The sequence below is a fragment of the Gavialis gangeticus genome, unplaced genomic scaffold, assembly GCF_001723915.1.
Source record: "Gavialis gangeticus isolate Ggan-Ray unplaced genomic scaffold, GavGan_comp1, whole genome shotgun sequence".
In the NCBI taxonomy this organism is placed as follows: domain Eukaryota; kingdom Metazoa; phylum Chordata; order Crocodylia; family Gavialidae; genus Gavialis; species Gavialis gangeticus.
Window position 1 is genome coordinate 6,065,630 of NW_017728973.1, and position 8,200 is coordinate 6,073,829.

Here is an 8,200-nt window from a genome sequence, read left to right on the forward strand (position 1 = left end):
CCCCGGCCGCCCTCGACGCCCTCCAGGAGAGCAAGGTAAGTGCGCGCCCGCGGCCGCATCCGCGCTGGGCGGGGGTCGCTGCCCCGGCTGCCCCCCGCGCTGGGGGCGTTGTGCGGTAGGGACCGGGGCTGGGCAGCGGCGCCGCTGAACCCCCCCGCGTTTCGTTTTGTTGCTGACATCAGCTGGAACCAGCCAGTTTCGGCCAGGATCGCTCCTTCCTCCCCGCCGGCCGGACATGGCATCTCTCCTGGCGAGGCACGAGCCCAGCCTCTGGATGGAGCGGGGGTAGCCCAGGTGTCGCCCACCCCCTCCCCTGGCAAGGAGCCCGGCTCCCTGCCCTCCATCTCGTCTATAAATAATGCCCCAGAGACAGGTGTCGGGGGCTGGCCCTCCCCCTTGCCCTCCAGCACATGCTGGAAATGGGTAACTAGGTGCCTTCAACTCATCCTTGGGTGTGTTGTCTGTGTGCCTGCGTGTGTGCATCTGTGTTGGAGGTATCGCTCCAAATATCAACCCTTTTGCAAAATAGCCCATCTATGCAGCTGGGGAGTTTGCAGCTTGGGTCCCCTCCTGACCTCAGCGGTTCACGAAGACAAATCGGATTTAAAAATAAATCAGCAGCTGGGACTTCACTGGTGTTTCTCATTCTGCCCTGGAGAAGAGTGTGTGTGTGTGTGTGTGTGTGTGTGTAAGGGGAGGGGGTTTCTTATAGGAAAGGATCTGCCATCTGTGGGGGGGCCACTCTGGGTGAGCTCTGGTTTGATCAGCACATGCAAACACTGGGCGAGGCGGGCAGGGGCAGTTCCGCTCTGGGTGCGTGCATCTATGTGTGTCTGCAGCAATGTGACTTGTTCGCGCACACACACTTAATTGCAGGCTTCGTTGGCATAATGTGTGCATTTTTAGCAGGCAAAGCAAAGAGGCGCCAGCACCTTTTCGCACTTGGGACCCAGCTTAGAGTGGGCACGCGCACACAAACACATCCAGAGTAAATGTAAGGTTTACACTTCTGAGGGCTTCATAGCCTCCAAGAAGCCCAGGAGCTGAGGCTCTGAGCAGGGCACAGCACAAAGGAGAAGACTTGATGCATAAAAACTCTTCCCCCAGGTCAGGGCCCAGCTCCCTCTGGGGGTCCCCATTTCTACCGTGGCCAGCATCCCCTGATTTCAGCAGTTTCCCCTATATAGCCCTGGAGCAGTGTGAAGGTGAGTTGGCCACAGGGGTCTCCATCTGAGCTGTAGAAGGCTTGGTCAGGGAGAAGGGGTGTGGGTGGACAGGATCAGCCCACCCTCTCCCCTCTATCCCAGATAAAAGAATGGTGGGGATGGGCTTTGCTCTCCGGCTGGTTTCAGTCTGGAGCCACTGGTCCCCATGTAAATGAGGCCCAGATCATGGGTCTTCTGCAAGGGCTCCCACGAGCTGCTGGGCTGCCTCGGGTAGTCACTGGAGTGTGTATCCATTCCTTTCTGCAGCCCAGGCTGTGATACAGGGTGGGGTAGAGATTGGGCTTTAGTGCACTTGTGTCATCACAGCACAAGGGGCTCTAGAGCTGGGAGCGGGAAAGAGGTCTGATATCACAGGCAATGGATGGGAGGGCTAGATGGTCCTGGGTGGGTCTCAGGCATTGGCTTGGGGTGATCTCTGTGCACGTGCTGGGAAGACCCATACTTAGACGTTCCTCCCACTGAAAGCAGAAAGGGCTCGACTCGCCCTTCTCGTGGAAAGTGTTTACTGCCCTGGAAGAGGAGACCTGGGTTCTGGGCTGGGCTCTGCCACTGACTTGCTTGGTGGCCTTGGGCAGGTCACTTCATCCCACAGTGCCTAGATTTCCCCTCCTGCCCTTCAGCTGTGTTGTCTGTGGACCAGGGCTGCTCTGGGGCAGGGGCTGTGTTTCATAAGTGTCTGGGTAGGTCTCAACTCAACAGGGCTCTCACCTCAGTGAAGGCCTCACAGTGTAGTAAGGGGAACCACAAAACTGTGGCTCTGGGATGGTGCCTTTGGGGGGCCCAGGGCACTGAAAGAGGGACAGGTTTAAGGTTGGGGCCCATGAGGCGTGTGTAGGGCTAGGAAGGCATGTGAGGAAAAGGCGTGAAGCAAATCTGGGCCTTCCCTGAATGGGATTAAATCTAAGGGGGCTGGGGAGATGTGACCCCTTCCCCTCTTCCCACCTAGAGCTGCCTAATACCTCTCCTTTCTCAGAGCAGGGAAACTGCCCCCCTCTACTCTGTCCATCCCACCAGGGCCAATCCCAGTTAGAAAGATGGGAAGGGCAGGGACCGAGAACCTCCATGGTGGTGTTCAAACCCCCACTCTCTTCTCATCCCCAGCCTGGGGGCTGGATGGCTCTCATGGGCTCCAGTGTGTCCCTCACACCCTCAGGGACTGTGCAATGGGTTGAGGGAGGCTGGATGGTCTGCCCTCTCCACCCCCAGCCTGCCTCATCCTTCCCCAGGCTGACTTCCCCCACCCCAGGGCATTCCCTTCTCCCCTTGCTCACCCAGTGATCTCCACACCTGATCCTTGCCCAGAGCCTCAGGGGCCTGGCTGGGGAGCTCAGCTGAGCCTCCTATGCCCACCCCCTGGCAGAAGCCACCTGCCCTCTCCTTGCTGTGGGGTTCAACCCCTCCGCGGGCTCCAGCCCCTCAGCTCTTGTTCCCTGGCTGCAGTTCTTCCCGCCAGGCTGTAGGTCCCACCCTCCACCCCCTCCGTGTCTGTGCCAAGCTGTGCTGGCATTATGGCGGGGAGGGGTGGGGGTGGGGCTGTCAGGATCTCTCCCAGCCCCCTCACGCCTCCAATCAGCTCTAATTTCCATGTTTGCTGTGCTCTAAATTAGAGCCTTTCGAAAACCAGCCAGGGAGCAGGGCACGTGGGCATCAGAGTGGCACAGAGCTGGCACCCTCAAGGCCAGGGCTCCCTTCCCTAGTGCACCAGGGGCCTTTGGGGCTACACCCCAGTGTGTCTAACTCCTGCAGCACAGTGTTATTTGGAGAGGCAGCTCCCCCAGAGTTGCAAAGGTAGGGGTGCTGCATAGGTCTTGCCTCCCAGCCCAACCCAAGTCGGGCTGGAGATGGTTAATGGAGTGGAGTGGCCTTGTGGGGATCATAGCTAGGACTAGCATTGATACATAGATGTATCTGGGGGCAGCATCTGTCCAAGGGAGAGGGCCAAGGCCAGGGCTTTAAGAGTCTGAGGTACAGTAAAAGATGGGCAGTAGGAGGGGGCATTCTGATTAAGGGGGGGCTGAGACCCCAAATGAGTTGTAACCCCCCCCCCCAGCTCCTTTGTGCTCAGGGCTTCTCTGGGCTCTGAGCTGGGTAACCTTCCAGGGGGACCTGGCTGAGTCAATGGGCATCTACAAAGCTGGTATCCAGAGGCTGGAGGTTCTTCTTCTGGCTTTACGGCCCCCAGCTGGGACAGGGCAGTGCAGGTTGCACCAGCTGCCTCTCCACCCTGTCCAGCTACAGTACAGACAACACAGCAGCTAGGGGTCCAGGAGCTGAGAGCAGCAGGGGGACCAGCTGCTGGAGGGACCCAAAACACTCAACTCAGCATTGACACTGCTCCCAGCTGGGCTGCACAGGTCTGCTACAACCATAGGATGCTGGGCTCAGCATCCAGGGCTGACTGGGCCCCCACCACCCTGGGAAGAATTCTCCTTCCCCCTTCCCTATGCCTCATCAGCTCACATGGCAGCTGGTGACTCCCATAATCCCTGCCCTACTTGGTTTTCCCTGTGGGAGACCTTCCCCTCCCCAGGCATCCAGCTGGGTTCCTCCAGAGGGGCTGGCACTGCAGCTGTTTCTGGGGGAGGCTTCTGAAACTGCTGCAGAAGGGACAGGGGAGAGTGGGTTATCACCGAGAGCTGGGACCATGCTAGGGGGACAGGGGCGGGAGCTGGTGCAACTCACAGGGTGAGCGTGATCAAATCTGCATCAGAAACTGTGCTGCTACCTTCCCTCAGCTCACAGATCAGACCAGAGCCCTGACACCCCAATCCATGCCCCCTGCTCCCCTCCACCCTGATCCAGCCCCTGTACACAGGCATGTGGGACAGCTTCTTTCATACTTGGCATGACCTAATGGTGTGGCAGGGAAACTCACACAGGCTGTGAGCCTCAGGTGGGCGCTTGCCCTGGCACAAAGTGGGCACGAATGGTTGCAGTTTGGATTTTCAGTGCATTTCAACTCCCTGATGGCTGGTGTGAGTGACTGTGCTGGTGGGAGGTAGGAAATGGGGCTTTCCAGGGGCGGGGGACAGGCCAGGCTCTGGGAAGAAGTTGGGGAACCCAACCCAGCACCTTGCTACTGCTCAGGAGCCAGAACTGCTTCCTGAGCCGGAGGTTTCATAGCAGTTGGAGGGGAGATCAGGGGAGGCGGGTGGGCTGTAGTGAGCCAAAGCTCATCTCCAGGTCTGGGGCAGGAGGAAGGCAACAGGGTCCAGTTCTGTACAGCACCAGGAGCCCTGGGCAAAGCCACTGCGTACTCTGGCTTCCCATAGGGGCAGGCTTGGGCTACAACAGCTTCCTATTCATGCCGGGTAACCTGCAATGGTAGTTGATGCTAGTATCGTTTGCTGTGGCTGGGCACAGGTCTGGCTACAGAGCCTTATGGGAAAGAGGCAGCTGTATTTTGACCCTGTGTGTGGAGGGTGATGCTAGCAAATTCATTTTTGTGCTTTTCTCTATGGGGCAGGGAGGGGTTGGGGGAGCAGGGTAGGAATAGATGGTGCCCAGTGAAGCAGAGCAGCTGTGCTGGGATGTGTCCAGTTCACTGCGCAAAACACACTTTGCCTGTTGTCCACCCATTGTTCATGCAGGACAACAGGTGCCCTGTTCCCTGCTTGAGGAGACATGTCTCCAGGAGTCTCCAAGGTGTACCTCTATCAATGCAAACCCCCAGCATCTCTCCCCACTTACTAAGATGCACCCAGGAGATTTCCAGGATGCATCTCTGTAAGCAGAGAAAGCCAGGCAGGTGTTCCCAGGGCTTGAGGGGCCTGATCCTGTACAGGAATTTCTGGGGCATGCAGGATTGAGCCCTTTGATCCTTGGGAGCAGCTGCCCAGGGCAGCTGGAGAGTGTGGACAGCTTTGGGCAATTCGCACTTTTGCACCATAAAACCAATGGATGTCCACTGCAAAAGAGCAGCATGAATTATTACTGCCCTTTTACCATGGCTGCAGAGAAAGACATTTGGGCTCGACAAAGGGCATGAGCATCTATTTGCTTTCACTTTGTGCCACCATAAAAATGGTTATGGAGGCACAAAGGCAATGTCTGTTTCCAGCCACAGATGAACACAGGGGAATCAAGGGCAGAGCAAGCTGGACCTAAGGGCAACATGGATGTCGTGACTTCTCCCCACTGCTTCATACACGTGATGGGGGTGCGTTGCCAGGCAGGGACACTCTGCACTGGTTGGCATGGTGGATTTCACAGTGCTTTCCCTGGGGAAGAATTGGAAAGCTTCTGGCACCAGCTCTGACCCAGATAAAGGGCCTCATGGCTCGGGCAGGCTGGCAGGGGCGGGGAGGCTTGGAGCCAGTAGGGGAATGGATAGAGGGAAGCACAGCACAGCTCAGGAACTGAACACCACTGTTTTTTTCCACCTCCCCCCGCCTCCCATGCATTCCTTATCCCCACTGAATCCAGGGACCTGGTCCCCTCTCACCCCCTGCTGACAGCCATTGGGCCCTTGTGGGGGTGAGGGTACCCTGGGCAGCAGGGCTTGTTAACCTTCCTTGTGCTAGGCTGTGGCTGCTCCCTGCCCCATGTTAAGCCAAGTGCTCTGTGTTGGTGATATCCCAAAGAACTGCTCTCTGCTGTGGGTGTGAGGCGTTCCTCCCTCCCCTCCACCACAGAGTGGGTAGCCCAGCTCACCAGGTGCTGAGCTGCTCTCTTGGGAATAAACGGGCTCCAGGCTTGGGGAGCAGAGTGTGAAACCACAAGCCTGATCCACAAATCTGGGGTTCAGCTCTGGGTTTTGACCCAGTCCTAGAACCTGGACTGGGGGGTGGGTCTTGTCCATGCTGGAAATGGAGCTTGGCTTTGGGTCTGGATATCACAAAGCCTTGATCCAGGTGCGAGAGCCCACCTGGAGCTGTGTGCTGCTCTCATGGGCCTGTGCAAAGCCCCTCAGTGCCAGAGGCACAACAGAATCAAGGGAGCAGCAGGACCTCAGGGGTTATCCTGCCAGCTCTGGATATGAACTGACCACCCCCTGAGCCAGGGCCAAGACCGTTCCCTGAGCTACACTGCTACTGTTCCATGATCAGACTCTTCTCCACAAGCAGGTGCTCCCAGGGACCTCCCCATCCCTGCCCTGCTGGTACATTGTAGCTGGTCATGCAGTGCCATCATGGGCAGGTTGCATGCACCCAGCCTGGGATCCTTTAGGCCTTTGTGGCAAAGAAGCAGCCCAGGTTGGGGTGTGGGGAAGGGAGGGACACTGCCCTCAGGGCCCCATGGTGCCACCTGCTCCTCATCAGGGCACTTCTCAGCTTAAGCTGCTTCCAAATCAAGGTCTTCCAGTCCCCCACAAACCCCAGGGCCCCTAGATACTAAAGAGAGGAAGATTGAGCTGGGGCTGGTCATGTCTGGGGTTTGCATGGGCTTGACCAGCAGGCAGAGGAGGAAAGAAAGGGTCCCCCCCTGGCCCCCCAGGTGAGCCCAGGGTGCCAGGATGATGCTTGCTTCTTTCCTATGCTGCTGGTGCTACAGCCATGAGGGGCCTGGTGGATGCTTTGGCTCCCACATGGAGATGAGGGGGGGTGGCTCAGGTGTGCTGGGCACCACAGACTGGCAGGGAGCAGGCTGGCTGGTCTAGCTGGTCTGTTTCAGCACTGCAGTCCCCACGCTTCTGGCCCTACAGCCCTGCTGAGGCACAGCCCTCCAAGGAAGACATGGGGACAAGACTTGGCTAGGTTGCCTCCTCCAGCCTGTTCCCCAGTGCCTGCCGCAGGCCCTGGGGCTCCTAACTGCCCCTTGACAGCATGACATCCCAGCCCCATCTGCCCCACCTCATTGCCCCCTCTGCTCATTGTCCCCTCTGCTTCCTGTCCTCTTCCAGTCCAGGTACTGAGCACTTCCTGTCACCGACCCACACCTCTGCCCGCACAGCCCGCAGAGACCATCCTGAATCCCATTAAACACCCTGGCACCCTATGGCAGATGGGTTTTGGGCATGTGACCACGTCTCCCCCTGCTGGCTACCCCCAGCAATGATAATCCCCTGCTCCTGCTTCCCAGCCCATGCTGGCCCCTGGCTCCAGTCCCCCGTTGGCAACCATGGATCTAGGCTGAGAGTACCCTGGAGAGGGAGTGGTGGGGTGATACCAGGCTGGTCCTCCAGTGGCTTGGGGAAAGGGGTCTTTCCCATCGCCCCCCACCAGCTGAGGGGAGGAAAATCTACATCTGTGAGGAGGCTTTACACCTGGGGCCTATCTACAGATAGGACCACAGAGTAGCTTGTGCCTGTTAGCACCTTGTCCCCGTGATCCAGCCATGTCCCTCCCTCCCTGCCTCACCTTGCTAAGTAAGAAGCATCTAGGGCAGGTTAAAAATAGACCTCAGGGTGGGGCTGCACGTCAGGGAAGAGCGGGTGCTTTTAGAAGCATCTTGGGGGGAGAAGTACAGGGGGAGTGGGCTGAGCACAAGTGCTCTGTCCTAGGTGCTGCCCCTCCTGGCCTGGCCTGGGTGGGGGAGGAGAGGGGATGCTCAGGCATCCTCAGGAGGCAGCTGGCAGTCAGCTCAGCAAGCTGTTCTCAGGCACCCAGGCAAGAGGAATCAGCATCGCTCTTGTTATGTGTTGCCCTCAATCTCCATGCAATGCAGCAGCACATGCCCCTGGGGGACCTCAGGGAGGGATCCAGCCCCACGCTCCAGTGTGACCCCTCCATGGATGGGGAAGAGGAGGGATATTTTGGCCAGCAGTGAGTGTAGTGTGACCCCACACTGACACTCTCTGGGGCGCCTGGCTGTCCTCAGCAGTGCGTCAATGGGATGAGCCAGGAGTCATGACCTGAATGAGACTTCCTGAGGTGAGAACATGAGCCTGTGAGTGATCAGGGGAATACAATCATGCCCACACAGTGGGGACAGCTACATGCCTGCCACCCTGTCACCTCAGGAGTGCACAGACACCCTCCCCTGAGTGAGGCAGCCCACAAGAGGCCCCTGCTAATAACCCAGCATAGATCCCA

General features: G+C 58.2%; 1 protein-coding gene across 1 annotated transcript in view; it reads left to right on the forward strand.

Annotated features, from left to right (window-relative positions):
- Nucleotides 1-6: 6 nt before the first annotated feature.
- The window catches only part of STAC2 (SH3 and cysteine rich domain 2), a 47,337-nt gene continuing 39,143 nt past the window's right edge, over nt 7-8,200 (forward strand). The window contains exon 1 of the mRNA XM_019507412.1: nt 7-35. The gene's annotated coding sequence lies outside the window, so the exon portion shown is untranslated. The remainder of the gene's footprint in view (nt 36-8,200) is intronic.